Here is a 23,556-nt window from a genome sequence, read left to right on the forward strand (position 1 = left end):
ACTGCTAGATTAAGCTCTAAGTCCTGTGCATCTGTCCACTCAAATTCAGTTTATTCTTCAGACTTTCATAGTTCCATTGTTAACCCCCTTGAAGCCCTTTGAAGGGTTCCTGCAAATAAAAAGACTGGTGCAGACTTTCATGCAGCCTGATCTTTGCTATGCTAACTTTTTTCAACATATCTGATGTCTGAGAACAAATTAAAGTCATCATTAAAAAAATTCTGCTAACAAGAAATACCGTGTTTTATAGAAGCATTTAAGTCCAAATAAAGAGTTCTTTGCAAAGCCTTGCAAGTGAAGCTGCAGACATATTCCTGATTTTCACAAAGAATTGCAGTATTGGAGCTTGATCATGTTTGTTTGGAAGGCACAGATTGCTCTCTGCGCTGCAGCCATAGGACCACATTCTTTGATCTTATAGCTAAGTACCATGCTCTGAAGCCTAGTGGGAAGCAGCGCTTGGAATTTAGGTGGTAGGTCCTTTCTGGACAGTGCCGTGAGTACCATCTTGTGGACTCTGAGCCCTTGATCACCTGCAGCAATCAACCAGGCTCTGTTGATCTACAACCAAAACAACCCTTTCCTCACCAAGGGATTATTTTTATATTCAGTTTGTACAGGGTAACAGCCGTGCCTGTGGTATGGCTGTCCCTCTGTCGTCCTGAAACACAAGTGAGAGTTCTCTGGGCAATTGTGTGAAGTGTGTGTAGACACATCCCAGCTCTGTGCAAATACTTAACAAAGTGAATATGTTCTGAGGCTTCATTAAGTTTGCTGCATGCCTTCTCCACTTTGCAGAAGCTGGTTTTACAGATAGCTCTATGAGCAGGTTTTGGCTGGTGAGATGCTGAGATCCTGGCTCCAGTGGAGTCACATTGCCAAGAAGCTGGCAGAGAAGGGAACTGAAATCTCAGAGCTGAGGTTAAAGGCTTTCTCATGGATAGTTCTGAGTTTCTGCCAGATCCCTAAATCTGTACAAATACAAGTGGGAATCCAGGGAGTTTCTTTGAGGTGAGGCTGAAAAGAAGGAAAAAAAAAAGGAGGCTGGTCCTTTTCCCATGATTTATTTGAGGAAAAATTATTTTATATTTTTCTTCTTGATCTTGCTTGTGAAAGTTACAGCTATTAAGAAATCCATGACATCTTTGTAATGAGAAAGAAGATGCCAACCTCCATGTGTTAACCAAAATCTGATCTGAACAACTGAATTCTAGCTACCTACAATACTCTGTCTCATTTCTGTTATTTTTCACATCAAGAGAAAGATATCTCAGTGCGGTGTAGCAATACGCAGAACCTACATGTACTTATGCTAAAGCATTTTGTAAGTCTTCTAGAGAAAAAAGCATTTTACAGAATAGTGAAAACTAATAGGTATTTACCTCTGGGGGAAGCATGGTCATCATTTATTATGAAATCTTTAAAAATCAAAGATAAATTTTTTATTGGAAAAATCTGAAACTAAGTATTATTGACATAGCACTGAGATATTCATTGTTTTTTGCTTTTTCCTTTGACTTCCAGTTTTTCATAGCATATTTTATCACCGTGAGTATTCTGCTAATTCTCAGTTTGGTCCATAGGTGGCAGCAATTTACTTCAATAGAAAGTTTCAGTGTTTGGCTTATGTTGTAGATTAATCCTGATATTGGCTAGGTTGACTACATTAGACACACTTTTAGCAAAGCAAATAACGACATGTTCTGTGCTTGCTCTTTGGCGCAAAGAGCTTTCAGTGTGAGATATAACCTCCCCAGAAAGTTTACTAATTATTGTCTATAGATAACTTGCAACATACAGGTAATAAAAGCAGAGTCACTGAATACTTTGCTATTCGCATTTTAATCCTGCAGTCATACTGTATACAAATCCCCTAACTACAGCTACCACTTATCCCTGGTACACTCTTATGAAATGCCTACTGCTACAGCCACATGCAGGGGCATGCTTCTTTGCCATATATTTGGGGTCCGCTTTCTGCTGCACTTTATCTCCTAGTGCTCTTTGGATTTTGGCTGCTCAGATTTTGTGGGTGGAGGGTCCTGCAAGTGCCCCCGTTAGCACGCAGTGGAGGCATCTGTTTTTGTTCCTGCTGAAGCTCCATGCGCAGTTTGTGAATGTCAGAAAAGCAAGATTAGGCTGGATAGTCTTATTACCTGGGCCAATTACACCTGGGTAAAGAGTTACTGATTTTACAAACTTCTAGTCAAAGATGAAGGATGGTCTTGTGATGAGGGTGCCTCAGGACTGAGATTTCCCCATTCAGTCTTAACTGTCCCTTGTGAATTCAGGATGCTTCCTTCAGGTCCCGGTGCCCCACTTCCCCAGCTCCGAAGTAGAGAGGGCAATATTTCCTCCCACCTACGTTTTTTTCCATCCTGCTAAACATAGGCTGTAGACTTTCTGGACAGGAAGTGTCTCTCTGTCATTTGGCCAGGCACTAGCACTGACAGAGGCGGGGGAAGGTTCCTGATCTTGACCGAGGAGGCCCGTCATTATCACTGTAGTATAAATAATGATTCAACATCCGTTTAGCACTAGGAGAGCCCTGACTGCAGCTCCTCTCCAAATGGGAGGTAGGGGGAGGCTCGCACAGCTGTGTAAGTGAAGGCTATGCTGGTGGGGACAGGCTGGTAAATCTGTGTCTGTAATAGCACAACAAGACATGAAACAGTTTCTCTAGCTGTAATCCATATTCCTGCTCTTTTGATCTTCCCCCCCCCCCCCACCCCGAAATGGTACTGTTGAAGACCTTCGTGATGGCTGAATAGATCTAAACAATAACTGCACTGACCACGCCAGCTCGACAAGGCTGAATCACACACAGCTTATGCCTTAAGCTCTGAGTTCAGAGGGAAGGAAAGTGGAAATGTTTTGTGTCTCTGACCTTTCAAGTATCATCTTCTTAGCAGCTCAGATCACTCTTCAAAATTATTCTATTACTCAGCCAGCACCCTGACATCTGTTTCGTCGTTTCCTGCCCAGGCAGTGATCCAAGTAACCAAAATAAACATTTTTCTGAAGCAGAACACCTTGCCTGTAAGCTCGCAGGGATGACAAACTGCAGTAAATATTCTTGATTGTGTGAAGATCCATTGTTACTACTTGAAAATTCAACTGAAAGAATGGACAAGGTAAAGATGTGTGTTTATAAAAGGCTGTTCTTTGCTGGGCTAAGAGTACATGGCACACTGCATGTATTCCTATCAGTGACATCACCACTGATGTCATTATTTACACTCACCAGTGTAACTAAGGATTGAATCCTAAGAAATAGTAAAGATGAGTAAGAGTGGATCAATATTTTGTCTTGTTCATCTGAATTATTTAGATGATGAAGAACTGTCAACACAGTAGAGTCTGACAAAAGCTACAGTCAGATCATCAATTCATACCGAAAATTACAGAGTTATGACAATACACCGGCTGGGGATCTGCTCCGTTAAATGGGCCTAGTGCTGAGCTCATTTGTTGGGGCAAGTGTAAATTCATTACTTCACTGGAATTACTTGGATTATCAGTGAGATCAGAATTTGGCTGATTATTCATTACTGATTTCTGAAGCATAATTTTAAAGCATTAACTGCTTATTCTAAAAATCTAGGGCGGTGGCTAAGCCATTCCCCACAGCTTTATGTTACCTTTTAGTAACAAAATCCCCAGATCCCCAGGTGAAGCTAAGAGTAAAGATAATATTTTATGAGAAGCATGTGGAAGTTCCAGCAATGGTTTGGGTCATTGACCGTGGCCCCTGCAGTCACGGTGACCATGCAAAGGGCTTTTTGTTTGTGCTGAGCAGTCCTGAAGACTCACAGCCTTTCCTCTTACAGGTCTCCAAACACTTTATGAAGGCAGTTAAGCATTATAGCTACACATATGAGACCTATTTAAATAGCAGTAAGCCACACTAGGCTGAGACTATGTAGTCTACTGACACACATTACTGGTGGCTGAATGCAAGACTGCTTGTGATACACCTGATACATATGCCACTAAGCCTCTCACTGCAATTTGGCAGTTTATTGCTGTAGAAGCACACATAAAATTAGACTGAGCCAGAATCCTGGCTGGCTGTGGAAACTGCAGCCAGTATTATCTATTACAATGACTGCGGCATATCTTCCAATGGGGACCCAGCAGGCAGTTGGTGTTTAAATTAACCACCATGCAGTAGTCTCAAAGACAATTAACTTTTTGTTTTTTGAATTCAGATATACGCCGGTACACGCTACACAGGTCTTCGAAATGCTTCTGCAAAAGACTTCTGGAGATTACGCTGGCAACATACAAAGAGCAAATGACAATCCCTCGTGCTTGCTGTTTAAGGTGAACAGTTCAAGAGCGGAAGGCCATTTAGACTTCATTTAAAATCTGAAAATTGATTCTGTTTGTTCCGTGTTCTATTATAATATGTGTGGAGCAGCCTTGGCCCCTAATAAAGGGGTTAGCTTTTCAGATGGAGAACTTTTAACAAAGTAATCATGGCACAAGTGAAAATGATGACACACAAACCACATGCAATTAGGGGACTGATCTGGCTCACTTAATCATGAAAAAGTTTTGATGATTCTGTGAACCTTCAAGATATGTGGCGCATTTTGAGGTTTTTATTCCTGATCCTTGCTACTGACTTTCTTCCTGCTGGCTACAGCAACCCACTGTTCTCAGTATATGAATGTAGCTTCTCTTGCTCACAAACAGGCTCATGGTGCAGCTCTGTGGTTCAGTACTCCCAGTGAGCAGGAGTCAGCAGAAATGGCTAGTGTGGTTGGATTGCTCAGCACTACCTCTAAACAGACCTTGTTTGTTTTGTTAAATATGGCTGCAACACTGCTCGTGTTACATGGCATCCCTAGAAACCTCAATCTGCAAGACTTAAACTTGTTCTTTTTTTTTTAATTTCAGGTCATGCCAATAAAGAGGATCATTAGTGGGACAGCGGCCAGTGAGACATACTTAATGGAGACAGAAGATAATTTAATGAATATTGAAATTAAAAAGAGATCTGTATCTATCTACATCTGTATATAAGTTTAAATATATATTGAAGGTAATTTCACAAGGGGAACAAAGGGGATACCTCTTATTTTGGTAGGTTGTACTTTGCTTGTTCAGACTGATAGCATGGCAAAAGGATTCATAGTCTTATAGCTGTCCAGCTGACACTGAAGCAAGAATTTAATTCGGTCTTGCTTCCTAACAGAAAATGGTGAGGCAGGCAAATACATTTTTTAAAAATTTAGCAGGATGTATTGCATTGCTCTGTTAAGTCCCTCAGCTTCTGCCAGAATGTCCGTGAGAAGCAGCAGAACTTTTATATGGAGTGTAGTAGTGAGATGGGGGTGCTGGAATGGAAACTTCATGCTTTTATTTCCACGTCACCAATTCAGTGCCTAACCTTTGATAAATCCCATAACTGCTGTACAACTCAATTTTCCTTCCAGTGGCCTTGCCTTTCACCTTCATTAATTTCTGAAAGGCTATTAACACTTCAGAATCTTTGACCGAAAGGTTTTAAAAAATGTGAAGTGTTGTAGTATGCAGTAATAATGACGATAAATATCTAGTTCATGCTTGTATATATTTTTTTGATTTCTTGCTTTCTTTCTGAATCTTATTTTCCCCCTTCACTTTTTCTTCCTCCTCAGTAGCTGTCTGACTGCCCATTGTCTAATATGCCACCAGCTCCATTACTCTTAAAAGTAAAGCATGCAGTCTAATTTCAAGCTGCAATTCTCATATAGTCCTATATGGAACCTACCGGGAAGATAGATGCGTTTGCTAAACAGTTGGCAGTGTTATGGCTTACCACAACACAGTAAGCATCCATCTAGGGGCAATCAATTCATTTTGGTACATTTCTTCATATATATCCAATGTAGCTTTCATGTATAGCATAGCTTTGCAATTATTTGAAGCAGAATATGGTAGTGGCAGTACCCTTGGAATTCAACTAGAGCAAAAAATTATTTCTGTGTCCTGTGCATGAATTCCCCATATGAGTGTTTAGCACATATAAAAGTGGAACTGGAAAGAAGTGCTCTATGTTCCCTATTACAAAGTTGATGTTTCCTGATATTGCTGTTTCTGCGGCTGTAGTTCTGGCATCTAGGGTAGCAGAAACCCAGCGGAAAGTGTGATAAAATCATAGTTTCTGTCCTCAGTGTGTTTTCAAAGAAGTTTTTCTCTTAGGCATTCAATTACTAATTATTTAAAGTTTTTTTTTTTTTTACAACTTTTAAGAGGTTTACTTGCGAATGGAAAAATCTATAAATTCCAAGGAACTGTTGTAAAGTGATTTTCTGCTAACTGAACAAAGGACTGGATTGTGTTAAACTACTCATGTAAAATGACTGTTACTTGTTCCATTTTCTGATAACAGGAGAAGAAAAAGCAATGCAGTGAATTCATGCTAATATTTGAAAAAAAAAAAGCAAGCTTTGTATGCTTATTTGTAAAGCGTGTTAGAGGATGTATACCTCTTCAGTAAAATAAAAAGGTCCATAATATGAATTATATACAGATACTATCTGTCCATGTGAAAATCATCAAGTGTCTTGGAATCTAAGAGATGGAGTGGGTTATCCAACAGTATTAATGAAGTGCTATCTGAAATCAACCTGAACAATATGCACATTTTTTCCAGATACTTGTCTATAAAATCCCTGTCTGCTCACACAAACAAAAATTTACCCACACAAATGTAATAGTTATCTATCCAACCATGTAAATAAAGTACATACTGTATTTTTGGAGAAGTTTGCATATATAAATCTGATTGTCTAAAAGAGTCAGAAATAGTGGAAGCTGCTCTCAGGTTCCACTTGCTATTTTCTAATAGTAAGGAGTAGGACATCGGTTAAAGATTAAATATTTTTTTTTCTCCCCCAAATCCAGACTGAAGTATTATTTTTTGCATATATGGCTATCAGAATATCACAGAACTATTGTAGTCATAACATCAGAGAACTGGAGCTTTCCAAACATTATTTACTTTAGAATATTACAGCAGGTTTTAAGTGTATATGGGACTTCTCTCTGCACTTTTTCACAGCACATGTGTCATGAAATTTTGCATTTCTTCCATCACATCACTATTACTTTTTTGAATGGAGAGCCTTACCTGTTAGCATGCCTAGTTCTCTTAAATTGAATTATGCCTGAATTCCGCACAGAAGCAGGAAACAATAAATGAGGAGGCCATAAACACAAACAGAAATTAATTTTGCTCTCTTTCCGAGACTTTTTTTAAGAAGTAACAGAAGAAAAGATTGTGATAGTATGGGAAGAGTGAACCAGGAGAGAAAAAAAGCAAAACAAAAAATGCATAAAGTGTAAAACTTGACTCTAATGAAAAATCACTTTCTTTGGATGTACATTTGCTTTGAAATCCATGCTGGGTCTTCTAGTACCTGCTGAGCTTACCCTTAAACCCTGAAGCTATGATTTAAAATAATGTATATTTGCTCTTTCATCTCTATGCTCTATTGTATCAATTTCCATGAAAACTCCTGGAAGGATTCTTATAGCCCATCTTGAACTCTGACTCTAGAGATTTTCATCTTTAGTTCCTGCTGTGAACTGATAGTGCACATGCCATGATCTGAAGAGCTGTCTGTGGTTTCTTTCTAGTCTTTGGTATAAAGTGTAACATATATCACAGGAACCAGTGCAAACACATTCACCTGGCTAGCAGCCGCCTACAAATTTGTTTCTTTTTGGAGATTGCCATCTGAACTCACTTTTACTTAGACAACCTATGTACAATGCAGATCTCAAGCAACTTTGAATTTCTAAATCTAGAAAGTTTAGGCAGATTAATCTATTCAAACTTTGAGTATCTGATTTTCAAAAGTATTTAAGGCTTAAGTATCTGTTTTTTCTTTCTGCTATTCCTTATTTTTCTAATGCTCACCGTGAAGGCCTTTGCTGTCCATGCCAGTGCGAAGGACCCCAGGCCTCTCTCTTTATCAGATGCTCTTCATATTTTCTCTTTATATTTTTCCATTGTGAGGCCTTCATTAACTGAAAATCTACAAAACCTTCTGAGTGCTTTGTAAGCTAAGGAATATTGATTTCACTCTGAATTAGATTAATCACTGATCTACTATTAACCGAGGGACAAAGATAAAAGCATTCTTCAGACAATATTGCATATTAAAGTGTGGTGATTTTGTCAAGGATCTTTAATAATATATGTCTGGTTATCATCATCTGGTGTATATAGATATATATATATAAAATTTATGCAAATGATATTAACAAGTAAAAGTTTGCTATATCACCCAGTAGTTTTAGGAAGGTGCTTAAATGTCACTTATTTTCCAGAAGTCTTGAAAAGTAGAAGAATTATGCAACATTTCAAACTCATAAGCCAAGTCCCTGTCCAAAAACAGAACAGAGACTCACTAAGATTTAGGTGAGGAGGACGTACTCCATATTTGTTATTATTTTTTGTTACATAATTTCCATAATTTTCTCTAGGAAAAAAAAAAGAATGAGAGAAAAGAAAATGAACATGAAAAGTAAACTGAGCTGTAGGGTGGCATTATGAGGGAGGGAGATACCATCAGCCACATGAGGCAGTCAGCTATCAGTAAGGTAAGCAGCTGCTGCTAATTTTGTGAACTGGGAGAGTTGTCTTTTGAACACAAAAGGCGCCTTGGCTTGGTGAAGTTCAGGCTCTTGACTGCAGTCTTTTGTAAGATGTTTTAACAAGAAGGGTTCCAGGAAGGAACTGGAAAGGTTGTCCAACAGTTTTGGGCTCATCCGTGTGTGTTTCTCTATGCGTGAAGACAAGGTCCCTTGGCATTTCCTTCCTCATCTGCCTCCAAAAACTGGAAATGACCAGTGGGAGCTGACAAGAAAAGTCTGATGGAGAGGGGAAAGGAGGGTCCAGGCTCAGCAAGGAAGGGTAGGGGCTGCCTTGTGTCCTGGCCTCAGTGGTGGCGGGTGCCTCGTGCTGCTGTAGTTCCTGCAGACTCTCAGTCACCCATTTTCTGCCCCAACAAGCCTTGTCTAAACCCCACTACTACCCAAAGGTTAGCCTCAAGGCTCAAGCTAACTTTCAAGAACATCAAACGACCCTGAATATCATGCAAGATTTGATTTTTATCAGTTCTTTTCCTCCTGAAAGAAATAAGAAAATGTCATCAGTCCCTTCATAATTGGCTCCCCAAAGAAGCTAAGATTAGCCAAGAGACACATCCTCACCTTTCCAGCTACAGCCATTTCCATGGCTGAGGGGCAGGGAGAAGGCAGGAAAAAAATCCTTCTTCGCTCCCAAATCTGTCAAATGTAAGATCTGGGTCCTATATTGGCTGCCACTGCTGCCTCCACCCCTGTCTCCCAGGAGAAGATGGTAATGGCTATACATGCAGGGTTTCTCACAGGGGGAAACAAGTCAGGACCCAGTTCTTAAATTTGACGCTGTAGGAGATATGTGTCTGCTCATGCCACCCTGCTGGAGGCAACGAAAGTGAGTATATGTACAGGCACCTCAATGATTTGCAAAATACAAGTACAACCTGAGCTGTCTTTTTGTGGTAATTTTTCTAGACCTTCCCAGAACACCTTATTTAATGTTCAGGTAAATACAGTAAATTTTAGGCTGAATTTCTTTTACAGAGCTCTAGAGTAATGTGGTACATCAGTCCCTACAAAATGCCACACAAATTGGCTACTTGGGATCTTTTTCAGAATTTTTGCTTTAACACTGACAAAACATTTGCCGTGCTTTTATATAGCCACATACAGTTTAATCTATGGCTATCACCAGAATCTGGTAAAAGAATTACATGGGTAGAACATATGAAGTGAGATTTGTTAAAGCAGTTTAGTGATACAAATCTCATTAAGCCACTTGTCACCTCTCCCATAGCCACAAATCCTTGGGTCTGCTTGTAGAACCAGAGTTTCCAATGAGGTTTGGGATACTGCAAAGGATATTCAGGCTTCACAATATACAAGAATTAAATTCAAGGTAAAGAAGAGAGACCCGCCTGTATCTATCCAGTAACAGTGAGCATTCACATCAAGTGGGAAGGCTGGCAATCTCTTATCTTTCTATCACGTATTGTTTGTTGGCAATCCAGTTTTCCTGCGCCTGAGTTTATGAAATGAGCACAGTTACATCAAAAAGGTAGATACTTTTTACAGTCTGTATTCTGAAGGGGGGGGAAAAATACCTTCAGATGATCCAGAGGGCACTGGAAGGGTACGAGTAATCAAATAATCTTGCTGTCTGTAGCTGCATTTTCTGTCATCTGGAGTCAGAGAGCCTGGAAAAAGTAAACAGTCCAAAAATCTGTTGTCATTGTGTAATGGGAACAACTTAGCGTCTTTAGATTCACAGGGAGGAACAGAGGGAGATGAATGCTATTTTTTAAGAACAATTGAGTCAAGCACTGTAACGATAAGACTTCTACACAAGGATTTTAATGTTGAGGAAGGGTCCTACACTAGTTGTTCTGCAGATTTAGTTATCTCTCAGCCCTGGCTATTCCTGCAAATGGCTGTTAGCAGTTGTAGCAAACTACTTAATTTTGGGAATTGCAAGTTACAAGTTGGCCTCATGAAGCCTGAGCAGCTGCAGAGAATTACTTAGCCTGGAAGCAAGATGTTTCTTCAGGGATTGCGTTAGCCTCTTGATTTTTGCAGTTGCAGTACTTGCAAGCCTCCTGGTGCCATCCTGAGAAGGCACCTTGAGCCTCACCTCTAAAAAAGTGTTGCTTGCCAAGGGTAGAAATAATTTATTAGGTTTTCTAGATGTTACTGGCTTGAATGCCTATTAATGGCAGATACAACAGTCATCTTTGATTTGGCATAATTTCCAGATTTTTCTTTGCACAGCACTGATGTTCCTGGAAAGCCACTTTTTTTTTTCCTTTTTTTTTTTAACATGAAGTTAATCACCAGGGAAACAGTGAATTTCTTTCAATTTCTTTCAAAATCTTCAGGTCTGGTTGTCATTTGGGAAAATATGCTTTAACCAAAACACATGAAGTGCTTTAATCAAACATACAAGTTACTGGGCTCAAAGACTGGATGAAATTTGCTGGCCCATGATATGCAAAAGGGCAGACCAGACGACCCCATGGTTCTTCCTGGCTTCCCATTCTATTAATTTGCTAATCACGTCTGTGGGATTAGGAGTGTCTTCTGAGAGTCATGATGTCAAGACTATTCATCTTGTTAGTTCAGTAATGTCCCAGATTGGGAAAACAGAAATCCAGCTCACTCGATGTCCTCCAAACACAGGAATTGCCTGATGTCTTTTGGATTAGTTTAGCCCATGTAGTGATTATAAGAACTCATGTGAAGCTCAAACAAAGTTGTTTTTCTTTCAGTCTAGCAACCAGCAATCACACCAGTGAGCCTACTTCTCCCCTCGGTTATGATGTAACCCTGCTGGTTTCAATAGAGTCATGCTGGTGTTGAAATGATTTACAGGAGCAGTGAGTGAAACATAGGATTCGAAACATATAGGCTATTAAAAAAATTTACCAAATCTGGAAACGTGATTGGCAGCTTTTTTTTTTCTTTTTTCCCCGAGACATGAACACTCATATTTTGGGAGTTGGCATAAGAGTTACAGAAATCAGGGTTTGGACTTTTTTCCCTTGAGCATCTGTTTATCTTCCCCTTGGTTCATGATTGTTCCTTCCTATCAGTGTATCCTTTCGTGCTTTGCTCAGCATGAGGAGACTTCTGCCATTTCCTTTGGGCCAAGTGAACTTGTCTAGACACTGAAACTGAGCAAAGAAAGTGCTTTTCCTCCTTTTATTCTGCTTTGTATTAACATCTCTGATTTGAATGTTGTCCACATACTGTTTTTTGTCACCTCACACCCTAACGAGATATTATCATATCAAGATAGCACAATCTGTTATGAAATACTTAGGATTTGCCAGCAGTTTTTATTAGACATTTTAATAATGATCTTTAGGGGAGAATGGGAATTGCAAAGAACAAAGAATCTCCAGATGTCCTAAAAATACACAGCGTAGAATTTGAAGACTATTTCTCTACCTGAGAGATTTCTAATTTTCTTTTGGAGCAGCACAGTCCTGCATTACCCTTGCCTGAATTAAAATGAATACTATTTCATTTTCAATTTGTCTCTTATATTAACCTGGTACCCTGGAAGTGCCTGGTTTATTACTGAAGGTGTGCTCCTTGTTACTTCTCCTATTCTCTGTGGTTTTGTGAACATACTTTAATAAAAATGCAATATGTGAACATAACTCTTCTTACAGCTCGCCTTCTCCTCAGACAAGGAAAAATGTCAGCAAGCTGTCCATGAGGTTTTGGCATATGTCTTCATAATGGCAAGCTGGCTCTCAGCTTTAATATTTTGTACTATTTGAATTGTGCTATACAGAGTCACATGCTTTAAGCTAACTGCTCCCATGCAAGGCTCGTAGGACACAGAGAAGCAAAGTTCCTGCGGTGAGTTTTTTTGGACTAAGCTGAGCCTGAAATAGAAAAACTCCTTCTCTACTCTCCTTTTGATCTTTAGTTTCATGTCTTTATTTTTTTTAAATCCCACAGACTAGGTGTATTTGAATGTGGGTTTCTCACATGTTATACAAGCTTAGTCAGTAAAAGAACCTTGTGTAACCAGATACTGTAGTGAATATAAGGAATAGCAATAACCATACCCATAATCAGACTATTTCAAGGAACAAAACTGTAATTCCAGCATTTTACTAAGACACGTTCGTGTAGACATATCTTCTCTTACGTTACCAGTCCTATCTCTGCAGGGTGATGGCTGTGTTTCTGGATAATGCTGCCAGTGGAGTTCCCCTGCTGGACATGTATGATAATGGAAAAAAAAATATGGACACGTACCAGTCTAAAGCTTTCCTCTCATCTCTTCTTAACAGTGTTTCAACAGTGTTTTCTTGTTTTCTTTTTTTCAACTTCTGCAACTTTTTCTCCCCACTTATATTTGGGATTTTGGTAAAGCTGTTACAATCAGTTTGCATCTTTATTCATTTCAACATGAATTACATTCTTTCATATATACGGTGGAAAACAATCCTGTAGTTCTTCAATGTCAAGGTCCTTAACAGTGGAGAGGATTTCTAAGCTGTATTTTTGCTTGCTTAATTTTTTAAAGATGTACATATGCATGCACCTTCTAATGTTGTTTCTGATAGCTTGTTCTGTTTCTGAACTACTGTGTGTAGGGACATGCTTTATAAATAATTACTTTTATAATTTTATCTTAATCATGCTGTTAGACTATGCCCATATATGAACTGCATGAAGGCACAAGAGTTTGTCTACCGCAGTCACAAGTTATGGCAATCACAAGAGTTTCCATTTATTTTGTTCTAATCAGTAATAATATAGTTTTCTAATTGCCCCGTAACCTTGTGGTCATTCAGATTAACTATTGTTTCAAAGTATTTTAAATAGCAAGCATGCAGTCAGGAACCCAACATTTAATGTTATGAACTATAGTATTAGGAGGAGTAACCTGTAAACTACTTTCTGAAAACTACCCATCCCAAATGCCTTTTCCAGTGCTGCCTCCAACATTGTGCTCAACACTTGTGAGCTATGTAACCTGTGGCATAGGCAAATTATTTAGGAATATACCATTAAGAACAGAGTCCTGTCAACCTAGAACCAAATTCTTTGCCTTGCTGGAAAAAGAGAAAAAAGAGAAATTTCCAAACAGAGCAGTTTATTTAGATGAAAAGAATATGAGTCAATTAGAATGACCACTTTCCTGGAAAACTGCTGTTTTTGTTCTTGACAAATTCAGAATGTAATGTGCCTGTTACTGAAAAAATGCCAGTGTAAACTATGTTTAGATGAAAAAGGGGTAGGTTTTTAACTTACAGTAGTTTACTAAATAGCTGACGGAATTTGTTTACTTTGCATCTGAGTCTGTCTGTTCACGGTTGGACATATCCAAGTAGTTTGTCTAGTTAGGACCGTATGTATTACATTTATAGAAATGTCTTTCAGCCTGAAGGATCCCAGTGTGCTTTTGAATACTTTCATTCATTACTGGAATGAATTCTTCTCTCAGAATAAAGCAGGAGGTAAGTTTAACTGAAGTCAAAGTGGTAAGTCTAGGATTGTTATAGAAGAGAAAAGAATATATTTTTTTTCCTGTTTGAAATGCAATTTCACTATTATACTTGTTAAAAAACATTTTTATGTGCTCTCTGTTATGAGAGCAATGTGTCTATACGTACTTGATATGAACCAATTTTATTTGTGGCTTAGTGCTGATTTGAATGAAAGTCTCTATGGGAGAGGGAAGCTGCAATTGTGAAAGTTCTAGAAGTTATGCTCTTGCTTAACCAGTAATTAGCAGGTAATTTCATGAGTTACTGAGTGAGACTGGTAAGGTGTGGATTATGCGGGTGGTATAATGATGTCTTCTGGGTTTGTAACCCATACTTCTGTCTGTTCTTTTGCTTTTTATGGTCTACTGAAGCTAATTTTGAATGGGTGTTGTAATATCCGGATGGAGCTTATGACTGAGAAATGCTATATAAATTTAAAGTGGGAACAGCTGCAAAGAGACAACAGGAAAGAGAGTACAAATGTGTGAAAATCTTGGGGTCTGAGGGCTCCAAAGCCCTGGAAATGGGACGATGGAGGTGGTGAAGTGTAGAACAAGGAGGCTGAAGAAAGGCCTGGGAAAGCTGGGGAATTACAAGGCTGACTTTTTAGGCTACAGCATATTTCTGAGGTAATATTGATGCAGAAGAGTGTGTTTGGACAGCTAGCTGCTATTAAGCCTGGATCCTGCAGCAGGAGGGAGACCAAGATTCCTCTTAAATCCCATCATGCCTAGAAGAGGAAATGTGTGGACAACCTCCCTCCTTTGGGAAGGAAGAAGGTTAAAGATGCTAAAGGAAGAAACTAGAACAAATCTTGTTGCCTCAGCTGTGGAGTTTGTGAGATAATTATTCACATAAACAGACAGAAAGGAACAGTTTTCTTATGTTGCATGTCTTAACAATCAGGCTATGCCCATTGGTCTGGGGAAGTATTGCCTTACAGTTTATAACAGTTTCTGTGCTGTATGGTTGTAGTATCTTAAGTCTGTAGTTTGGAGAGCTAAGGCAATAACATAATGAGCTGAGATGAACTTGTCTGTTTCCCCGTCACAAAAATGATATTCTGTCCTTCTGTCCATTCATGTCAGAAATGTTGCGAGGCTCGTAAAATTCCCAAGCGTGAAATACAGATCATTCCAGAAAAAATACTGTGAATCCAGAAAAAGTGGAAACTGCTGAAAGTACTAGTTTGAAGAACACTGCTCTGCCTCTTCAAAAGCATTTAGAAACAATTGAAATGATTAATAGGCTTTAAAGCATATTTCCTATGGCTTTCAGACATTTGTTCCCCTTTGGCCCTTATTATAAATGACCTTTGTTGTGTGAACACAATCTTTTTTCTGTTGAATGAATATATAGAGCTTTGCTCCCCTACTCACAGCCTTCAGGATTTTACGGATATTGTTTGGAGATGGTTTACCATTTTTCAAAAAGAAAATTCTGCCTTCAGGGTGCTTATTTTAACCTTATTAATCATTACATAGGTAAAAGTTCTTACTGAAATACTGGCGCTGCTTGAAACAGTATTAGCTCCTGTTAGAATATCTATCTGGTTTGAGGCAAGCAAGCCAGAAAGATTCTTCTGTAATTCCCAGTACGTTCCTTCCCAGTCCCCCCTGCACAATTCTGGGAGGGTCCTTTTCTCTTGGGATGGAAAGGGAAAGCGTTTCAGAGCGATGCAGCTATTGCCCCACTGCACCAGCTATTCTGCTCCTGCTAAGTCTGTTCCTGCTGGATCCTGGTCCCCAGGTGAGAGATCCTTCATTTCCAGCAGTGATGGGCCTGAACCAAAATCCTCAACACAAAACTTCTAAACTCCAGGGAAGCTCTGCTGTACCAGGATTTTTCAGAGTTCTGCCCTTTGTCTAGCTGTGAAATTTCCTCATTAGCAGCATGCAATACTCCAGCTAGGAATACCTGAATTAGTTAGGAATGGTTTAGCAATTAGCTAAAACGCTTGTATAGCCACATTACCTGTCTGTCTTTGCCATTCACTGATAATTGGTACACTCTTCCTTCGGGTAATGAATGTTTAAGTGCCTGAGCGTGAGAGAGGGTGCCCTTTCTGATACCGCTATTCTCACTGAGCGTTTCCAAAGGAAGAGAAGGAGATTACGTGTGTAGTTGTCTTGCACAACCAAAACATTTTTGAGGTCTTAAGAAAGCCTGAAAAATGCTATGAATATTTTGAGCTTGATGGAGTCTTAAAAAACACTAGGATTTCCCAAATACTCTGAGGGAGAAAGGGACTTTGTTCCCCGTGTAGACTGGGGCAGCAATGTACATGTTCAAAGTCTGTAAACCAGACTGTATATCAAGCCAGTGTAGCCCAGACATTGTTTCTACCAAACCTGAGGCCTTTTTTTTTTTTTTAAGGATCTTTTGCTTTGAAGTTATTAATGTCATAATAGGAGATTTGTGTCCCACAGCAACCAGTAAATCTCTACAATTTCAAGAATGACAACAGTAAAATTCCATTTGTACAAAATGTGAGGAAAGGAAAAAAAATATGTTGTTATGTAGAAGTCTAATGCACTCAATTTACAAAAAATAACCTATGCTTTTCCCCTGATAAGGGGAGGGGGGATAGGTGGGGGCAAGAAAGGACTCTTTTTTTTGATGAGAAATCCTGAAGGTCATTTATCCCGATATGTTCAGTGACAAAAACAAAGATGAGGTAAACCAAAACCAGAATTCAAAATTTTTGGTCCTTGTGAAAAGCTGGAAGATTAGAAGTGAAACTCCAAAGCTTTTCATGAAAGTTTGTGGTTTAGAGGCAGGCAATTTAGCACAGGAAAAAATAAAATGCTTTTTGAATGAAACATTGCATCTGACTTATAATCGTGATGAATGTTGGGGATAAATGTTGATTCATTAGGTACATAGTTCATTTAAAAACCTGTCCTGTTCCTGTGCTGCTGACATTAGTGAAAACATTGCCTTTTGTGTCAGCAGACCAGGACTGAACTGTAAAACACAGAAATAATTTATTTATTTAGAAGATGCTAAATCTTCCAAACACTGAGCAGTTTCCAGGATGTACTGAGTAGACTGGTTACCCACTAGATCATAGGGCTGAATCCTGCATTATGAAAAACTGACTGTTATGTGGCCTCCTCCATTTAGGAATCATGGATATTATCCTTTGGTTACCAGTGTAACTTTTCCTGAAATACCTTTGTGCTTTCTCTTGCCATCCTTTGAGCATGGGAGGATGTCTGCATAAAATGGAACACAGGGCTAGAAGGGATCTCTCCTTACTCATTAAATTTAGGCTCTTGCTCATGAGAGCAAAATTTACATGTTTGCAAGCAAAAGCTTTTTGGAAGACAACCCATTCCATGTTTAGATTATGGCTGCACTTATTTCTGCTGTTGCAGCAGTATGTTGTACAGTGTCCCTCACAAACTTATCCAGCTTCCTTCTAAAGGCAGTAATTTTTTAACTTTGCCAATATGGCTGCAGAATCTCCCCACTCTGCTGGCTAGAAATTCTCCTCTGATTTCCAGTTTACAGTTTTTCTTGTTCATCTTCTACAAATTTGTTCATAATCCATCATTGTCCTTAGGTTGAATAACTATTCTCTCCTTTATGTCTGTCCTCATAAGATATATTTTAGACAGCAGACGTATTCCCTCTCAGCTTTTGTTCAGCTCACCTAAATAAGCCAAGATTACTTAGTTTTTCTCTTGTAAACAGAACTGTACTCAGTACTCTAGATAAAGCCTTACTACTGCTATGTACAATAGCCTTAATACTTCCATATCTTATCTAAAAGTATGTTTAGAATAATTTTAGGACCATGTTAGCATTTTTTATGACCACATCACATTACTGATGTTGTTCTCCTTAAAAGGGAACCGATGGCTTCATGGAAGCCTGTGATGAGATAGTTTTAATGGAGTCAAGGTTTCTTCCCCTGCCTTTACATTTTTTTTCATGGTACTGTCATCTTGCAACTTTTCTGTTACTGGTATACATGTTTTGACACTACTTAATATACCTTGTCATACTTCTGACACAAGTACTCATATACTCTTTGAGGCAGGGACCATCTTTTGTTGGGGCCTTTTCATACTACCGTAGCATTACACAAAAAAACCCCTACATAATTCAAAAAGTAAACATGGAGCAGAATAACCCAGCTCTTTGTTGCTCTTGTCTTTTCAAGAGTGTCAGAAGCAGAGGAATGGTCTTTGCTAAAATTCAGAAAGCATAAAGGAGAAATCAACAATTTCTATATCCTGAGGCCTAAACACCAACTGAACTTTCTTTAAACCATACAGAAGTACTGCTCTATGCAGAGGGGGTGAAAAGTCAGTTTTTAGAATAAGGAAAAATGTGAGAGAATACAGCTAAGTAAATACATGGAAAGAAAGACCAGACACTAAAGGAAAGGGCATAAAAATGTGGAGGTGCCTCAGAGGAAACCATAATCAACAAATACAAAGAGAGACAATGCTGGAAAAACTTTGCAGTTCCACAAAATCTTAACAAGCCAGGCCACAAGTCTATAGTTGCAGCAGCTGTTAATTTCACAGCCCTGGAATTCATGACATTTGAAGACACATCAACAAAGCACAGAAGTCAAGTGTGTATTCTTTTTAATAATATGTGTTTGGTTTTTTTTTTTTGAAAAAACGTTACTTTGCTCATTGTGAAATGGTACCTAGGGAGAAAAGGCTTATTTATCTATTTAGACTTTGGGTCTAGCAGGCACACTGGCAGTAAACTGTGCTTTGTAACTCCTACTGCATAGCTGTAGTTTATTAATGAATTGAACCACCGTAACACTTCAGAATTGATTACTTCAGCTAATTTAGCATGCATCCAAAATGATTCCAAAAACTTTAATTGAAACAGGCAGGGAATCTTTCCTACCTGCCCTGTGCTTATTCAGGACACTGTATCAGCAGGTCCTGTCATGACACAGGAAAACATGTTCCTCTCCTGTGTTTTCTCACCAGACAGGAACACTTAGGATCTTAATTAGCTCTTCACTTATTTTGATGAGGGAACTGTTCTGTTGCTTCTTCTGGCTTCCAGTGGATAGAAGACACTCAGCAGCAACCAAGATCAACATTAAGGTCATCTTCTAGCCCACCATTGGTTCACCCCTTCCACCCTAGTACAGAGCCTACCTTTGCACTGCAGTCTTTGAGCAGAAGAGGTCCACTAATAACAATCCCACAGTGACCTCTTCCTGGCTTACAGTCCTTCTGCACTGTGTTTACTGCCTGTACTCCAGAAAAAAGCTAGGAAGATGGAGAAGACTGATTCATGAAAGAGCTTTCCAAGCCAATGCAAATACCCTCTGGATAGCTGATGCAGGCTTCATGTTAAAAGACATAAACTAAGAAGGATATCTCTGGTGGCTCTGATCTTTTGAGGGGTGAGTGGTCAGGGTCAAACCTAAATGTTTCTGCAAACATACTCCAGGGTAGTCATCCCCTTTGGATCACATTGTCAAAAATCTGTGTCTTACAATAGTGCCTCTGCTGTTGCAGCTTTTTTGGATTAAACTTCATGTGTACAGTAATGTTAATGAATAAATGGAGTCAGTCCATATTCTCCCATTTCTATGCTAAGACCAAATACGAATCATCAGCTTTCACAGGGTGAAGGAGAGGGTATTCACCTTAAAGTGATCACTGCAGTTTCAAAAGCAGTGTCAGAAAGTCAGGAAAATAAATGCTACAATACAAATGGCCTCAAGCATGTGAAAACCAGGTCTGCCTTTGAACAAAAGCAGCATGCACCAGCTCTTTTATCAGCTAATGTCTTAAAAAGGCCATGCTCTGTGGCTGAAAATTAATAACATATTGAAGCTCTTGAAGATGATGATATGAGGGAAACTAATTAACTCTGATACCCGTACCAAAATATTTTCAGGTAATGTTATCTCCTATTCTACTTCAAAGACTTAACTTAAAACTGACTCAGAATGTATAGCAAGGGCATCTTTGTAAAACCTCTAGTTTCTGTTGAAGGAAACACAATGGGAGTTAAGATACCTGCAGTCTCTCAGTCTGAGGTACTAGCCACCAGAAATTGCTTTTTGAAAATTAGATCAGTGCATAGAGAGGTCTGACTGACTTTGTATGCACAGGACACTGTTATGAGAGTTACATTCCTCCTGTGCAGCACTGTCCTCTGGGAAAGGACACAGCTCCAGGGCATGTCTCCCTTGGAGTTTCCCTGCAGCAGCTGAGGATGTTGCCATCAGCTCTACAGAGGTGAGTGATTCTGCGCTAAATTGCAAAGAGCCTCTGACCAGTCCATCCTGCGGCCCCTACTAGTGATAATTCCAGCAGGCCAGTGGTAATAAAGCAGGCCAGTGGCAGGATCATCTATAAGTGCTTCTGTAAGGTCATTCGCAAAGTGAGTATGTGCTTTTGCATCCAGGGACAGATGTTGTATAGGTTTGCAGGACCTATGCAAACCTATGGATGTGGTACAGAGGGAGAGAGGGGAATTATAGCAGGTACTAGGTAGTCTGCTTGAGTGTATTTCAGATCTCTGATTCTGGGCTTCTGAAATTTTGAGTCAATCATTCTCTTTTTGATCAGGGTAAGCTTTATTAGTTTCTTTACAGAGCACATATGGGCCTGTCACTGGACTATTTAACTGACACATTTAGAGTAATCATTAATCTGGCATGCAGCCACTGGCATATAAAACACCAGATCTGCAAAGTTAACTTTAATAACAATATATTAAAAATGTTCAGCAGACTTCCCCACCTTTTTCCAGAAAAGCAGTCTGTGGGGTATCACATTTACCAATAACTGGGCACAACAAATGAACAGCAGCCATCAAAAGCTGCTTTGTGACCCGCTGTGAGGAGTGTTTCTTTCTTTATTGATGGGGCACCTATTTAGCTCTCTTTTTTCATGGGGTGGTGAATTGGATTGGCCAAGCTTCACACCCATATTATTTTCATTTTTGTATATTCCACATGTGACTGATCATAACTAAAATACCACCATGTTCCTTGTTCCAAGGTTCCTGCTGGCACAAAGCTCTTGCAGTTTTGTGTAGGTTTAATGTAAAAGTGTGGGTTTTGCTTTCCAGATGCATTACCTGAATACTTTTTTGGCAACTTCTGAAGGTGCAATGCTCCATTTTTCCTGAGGTATTTAATGGCTCTTAGGCTTGGAGAGGTCTTTTCCCATCATTGTTAGCATTGTCATACAGGCTCCTTGTGTTTTGGTAGAATTCTCACTATTCAGTATGCAAGCACAGAGGTGCTTGATGTTTCCATTTTTTACTTATATGCTCAAGTGATCACAAGCTATGTATGTAGCAAGAAGACTAGAAAGTAAAGTATCTGCAGTTGAATCATATACTAAATGCAACTGAATTGTACTAATTTCAGGTAAAATGTTTTGCTTTTTAAACTTCTCAGTAGTAGCAATTTGTGCTTAAGTTTCAATAATGCAGGTAACTAAAGTTTTTACAAGCACTTATTTTGGCAAGACTGTATATGAAGAATTTGCTAATAAAACTTCAGTGGCCTTAATCAACCCCATATACAATGTAGTAGTGAAAAATACCAAGGGAAAAATGTTCATACAGAAACGTGTTATCAGGCAAACTTTCTTCAAATAAAAGAAACTCTCCTCCAATGGCAGAGAAATGTTAAGTCTTTCTTTACAGGCATAATGAGCAAACTCAATGCAAAGTATAAACTTTTGCTCATTTCTGGTTACTCAAAAGAAATGTGTGTATGATTGGGGAAAGATTAGGGGAAAAAGCAGAACTTGCTAGCCAAGTGTTTTTAGTCTTGAACTGCTGTTCAGAAAAACTATCATATCACTTTAGCAGCTCTACTTGGCAACCACTTAATTAATGCATGGCTGAAGATCTACTAAAAGGACTAATCATTCAAATGCAGTAAATAGCTCTTTCTGTATGAACTGTTCCTGTGTTTCTTACATGCTTTGATGAACAGTAGAACTGTTGACATTTAAAGTGTCCTCACTGCCATCAGAGTTCATGTAGGTAGAAATAAATAAAAACCTATTACTCTTTGTCTTGTTATTTCAGGTTCTCTGCAAATTCAGACAGACAGTAGGTTACATTTTTGAGGTTTTCTTTATAAACATAACAGCTACACACTGACTTGTTGAAAACCAGCACCCTCCCTCCCCAAAATAAAACAAAACACAGTTGAGACTCTAATGAACATTTAAGATGTCTGGACAGACAGTTAAACTTGCTCATAAGCAAAATGTATACAGTCAAAAGACTGTTTATTTCTGATAGTAGTTGGTTCTGTTGCCTGGATGTTTTTACATTTTAAAGATAACTGTGAAATTGAATTGCGAAAGATCTGGAGTACTGAACTGCCATCATGTAACATTGAAATATGTAGGTAATATGGTACATGAAAAATGTCTGACTAAACTAAGTCTGACAAATCCATTTTTCAATTAAGACAGAGGGGACAAAATGGGACAAGATGGTAAGATGCTTTTTTCTTTTTGAACTGGGAGAGGAACTACTGGGAGTCTGATAATTAACCATTGACAAAGTTAGAATTTGCCAAGAAAAAAAGTTATCCAGCTAAAATATAAGTTTATGAAGAATATTATTCTTCTGGCAGTATGTAATTTCAAATTTCATGTGAAACTGGATAAATTTGGTAGATGCAAACATACCCTGTTGACCATTTCACAGAAGGTCAGTGAAGCTAAGAACAGATCTAGATTATGTTTGTGTCAACCTGATTACAAAGTCCTATCTAGCCTCAGATGAAATGCAGCCAAGTGCCATAGCTACTGCTCGGATGAAACCCAACAGGCAAAACATTAAAGCTGTGAGCACAGACAACTTGGACAGTGTATTTCCACCTGTATTATCAAGTGGGAAATTACTGAAGGCACGCCTAGTAATTGGAAAGATGTTGAAGAAAAATACATTTAGAAAAAAATATGAACGTCATTCAGGGAAAGAAATATCTAAAAAGGTCCATTTTCTGCTGACTTCAATGGGTAGTGACATTGAGAAAGCTGTTAAGCCTTGTCATATATACTGAAAATACAGGCAAAGTTGAGCAAAATGCTCATATTAACTTATAGAAAAACTGTTCTCTTGGAACAAGTGTGCCTAGATTCATTGTGTTAGCTGGAAAAATTGTATATAGTAGTCCTAAACTACTTTGTTTCATTACTCTAAGGTATTCTTATAGAAGACACTATGGTGGGTTGTACATATCAAATGATTTTTGCAAGTTACAGTATAATTTAGATGGGACATACTGAAAATGGGACATAATTTCATGGCCATATTTGCAGTTAAGTGTGAATAAAACACCTAATCCTAGAAAAAAAGAACAATAATAAAACATTAATACAACATCCATGAAATCATTATCTGATCTCTACCTCACATTTTTAAATTTCAAAGTAGCAACACTGAGGTGTGGTCTATCACCTACTGACAGCCAATTTGACTGAAA

This window comes from Apteryx mantelli, chromosome 3 (genome assembly GCF_036417845.1).
Source record: "Apteryx mantelli isolate bAptMan1 chromosome 3, bAptMan1.hap1, whole genome shotgun sequence".
Classification (NCBI taxonomy): domain Eukaryota; kingdom Metazoa; phylum Chordata; class Aves; order Apterygiformes; family Apterygidae; genus Apteryx; species Apteryx mantelli.